The sequence below is a fragment of the Myotis brandtii genome, unplaced genomic scaffold (assembly GCF_000412655.1).
Source record: "Myotis brandtii unplaced genomic scaffold, ASM41265v1 scaffold657, whole genome shotgun sequence".
Classification (NCBI taxonomy): Eukaryota; Metazoa; Chordata; class Mammalia; order Chiroptera; family Vespertilionidae; genus Myotis; species Myotis brandtii.
The window spans coordinates 2,324,571-2,327,192 of record NW_005370552.1 but is presented as its reverse complement, the minus strand read 5'-3'; the positions used below and the strand labels follow the sequence as shown (position 1 = coordinate 2,327,192).

At 56.5% G+C, this 2,622-nt stretch overlaps 1 protein-coding gene across 1 annotated transcript in view; it reads left to right on the top strand.

The window, feature by feature from the left end:
• The window catches only part of CASK (calcium/calmodulin-dependent serine protein kinase (MAGUK family)), a 247,896-nt gene that overhangs the window by 242,497 nt on the left and 2,777 nt on the right, over positions 1-2,622 (top strand). The window lies entirely within an intron of this gene.

The window sequence follows — 2,622 nt, the reverse complement described above, 5'->3', positions numbered from 1 at the left end:
CTCCCCCGCCTTGCCTCTGAGGTTCCGCACTCTGTCCCACGCTTCCAGGTCTCTGGATCTGGGGGTCATTCTTAAGGGGAGACTCCCGCACTGAACCCTCCTGAAGTCCATCACGTCTGCAGGGCAGGGAGCCACCAGGGGGCTCTAGGCTCTGCTCAGGACAGGAAAACCAGGCCTTGGAGGCGTTCGCTCCCTGTACCTTTAAGGAAGAGGAAATGTTTAGATGTCTGTGTTGCCTGTATTTGCAGCCATGACTTTGGGGCATTTGATTTGTGAAAGGGGTGCCCCTTTGGAAACTATGCCGCTTCCCCTCTGATGTCATCCGCGGACACGTTCGAAGCTGTGCATGGTGGTTCGCGCTTCTCCTTCGGTTGCCGTGGATTTTTGTTGAATCACCATCTTTGCTTTGTTTTTGTGTTTGTGTTGCCTGTCTTCCCGCCCTTTCACTCATTTTCCATAGCTGCCAAAATGGTGCCGAAAATTGCCTGTAAGTACCAGCTAGGCCTGTTTCCCTGCGCAGGTGTAGCCGGTAGCGTTTCACTCCCACGGACCCTCGCTCTTGCTGTTGGCATAAAGGCATTTTCTTTTCACTGAGTGGAATCCTGCTCCCGGGCAAATCCCCCCTCCCCGCCCCCCCAGCTGCTGTGGAGGAAGAAGCTTGACAAATACAGCTTCGTCCCATCAGCTCTGGGGAGGGAGCTGAATTTTTCTGTGTTGAGAACTGCATCCGAAATGCCATGCTCTCGGCCTGGACTCCCTGGAACGTTCTCGTCACCCCAGAGCTTTCCGAGCAGATCATAGCCTCTGCTGGTGGTTGGGGAGCCCAGGCTCAGAGGGGACATGTGGGAGCCGCTCCTTCTCTGCCCGGGGCGAGCACCCCTGTCTCGGGGGGAACGTGCGCTTCCTAACGGGCAGCTCTGCGCTGTGTTTTTTGGAAAATGAAGCCACAGTGAAAAGACGATGCTTTTGAAGTGCCAGCGGAGAGGGTGTTGATGCGGCCTCAGAAGGTGATGAACCGAGGTCTTATCAACACGGCCGTAGTCACCGCCTAACGTCACGGCGTCCTGGCAGGAGAAGGCAGCGCAGGCAGGAGACTCCTACAGAGTGTCCGAGAGGAAAGATGGGCTCTGGCTTCCCCGGTGTCTGTCCCTCCCCACTGCGGCGCCACGATGCAATCAGGAGTGTCGCTTTGGGTCCCCTTTCCACAGGTGCATTGGGAAGGGTCTCTGCCAAACCGCTGATGGGCCCCAGGGAGGAGGAGGGGCCCTAAGCCATAGGCGGGCACCACGGCTCCCGGGTCCCTGGCAGCACGCAGCCCTGAGTGTTTCTGGCGCTCCCTCTGTCGTCAGAGGCGCCCGCGTCCTGGGAGAACTGCTCTGTGTCTCGAGTAGGGAGTTAGCACTCATCACATCCGGGAATGGCCAGCAGGAGTCAGCCAAGTGCTTGTTCTTTCAGTAACATTTATTAAGCACTTACTGTATGCAAGGCCCAACGCCGAGGACACGGCAATGTCGGGGCACAGAAGACAAGTTTACGGTCTAGGTGGGGAGACGGGTGCTAATCTAATCAGCAGGTGTTTCGTTGCATCTGGCTGTATTTTAAGACTCGACCCAATAGCTCGCCTGCCTAGCGCTGGAGGAGAAGGGGGCGGGTAGTGTGGCTGAGCAAGCTGCCTGGTTTCACATCTGAACTTGTCCAGTGAACATGCAACATTCTGTGATCCATAAAGATTCAGGGGCGGGCTTTCTGGTGACTCTTAAGAGACCCTGATCTTGAAAGAAGCGCCACCCTGAGGCTAACGGTAGCCTCTCAGGACAAACTAGGGGCCCTGAGCGTCCTCTTGCTGTGGGCGCAGCCAGCGAGAGTTCTCAGAGTCGGTAACAAGCTCTGGATTGAGGGAAAGTCCCTGACTGTAGCCAGACTCCCGAGTCCAGCGGCTGCCTCTCCTTCCGTGTCCCCTCAGAGATGTGCGTACTTCTAAGCGGTGACATTTGGCCCTTTCCAGTCCAGACCAATTTGAGGGGACGCATCAGATGCTGTCGCTGTTGTGTCTGGGAAATAGCCTTGTTTCATCCATTATCTGTAACATCCAGAAAGCTTTCGCCTCTGGCATCCGCTGCTGTTGAGTGAGGGCCATTATATGTAATTGAATTCCCGGAACATGTTGAGCCTCTAAGTAGAAAAGAGGAAAATGCAACTGAATTTGTTGTCCGGAGGCAGGGGCGTCTAGGTGCGCAGGCAGCAGGGCCTGGAGCAGGCAAGTGCAGAGGGCGGAGTGGGGACGGGCACTCACCCCAAAGCCCTCCCACCGAGCAGGGAGCAGGAAAGAGGTTGGGGATGAGGGGGCTGGGTCAGAGGAATGAAGACAGAACGGCTAGGCCTGCGGGGGGTGGGGGGGCGGTAATGTGTTTGCTGAAGACTGTGTGTTTTCTCTGGTCCGTCCGGTTTGGCGTGAAGCTCTTTGTTGCATGGTGAGCGGTCTGGGTGGCAAGCAGGAGTCCTGTGACCCAGATCTGTCCCTCGTCTCCTCTGTCATGAAGCGGACTCAGCCTTGTGTCCCAACGAGGCACCTCGAGGTCTGGCCTTGACTGTTTCTGACACTGAGACGAACAGAAACGTGCA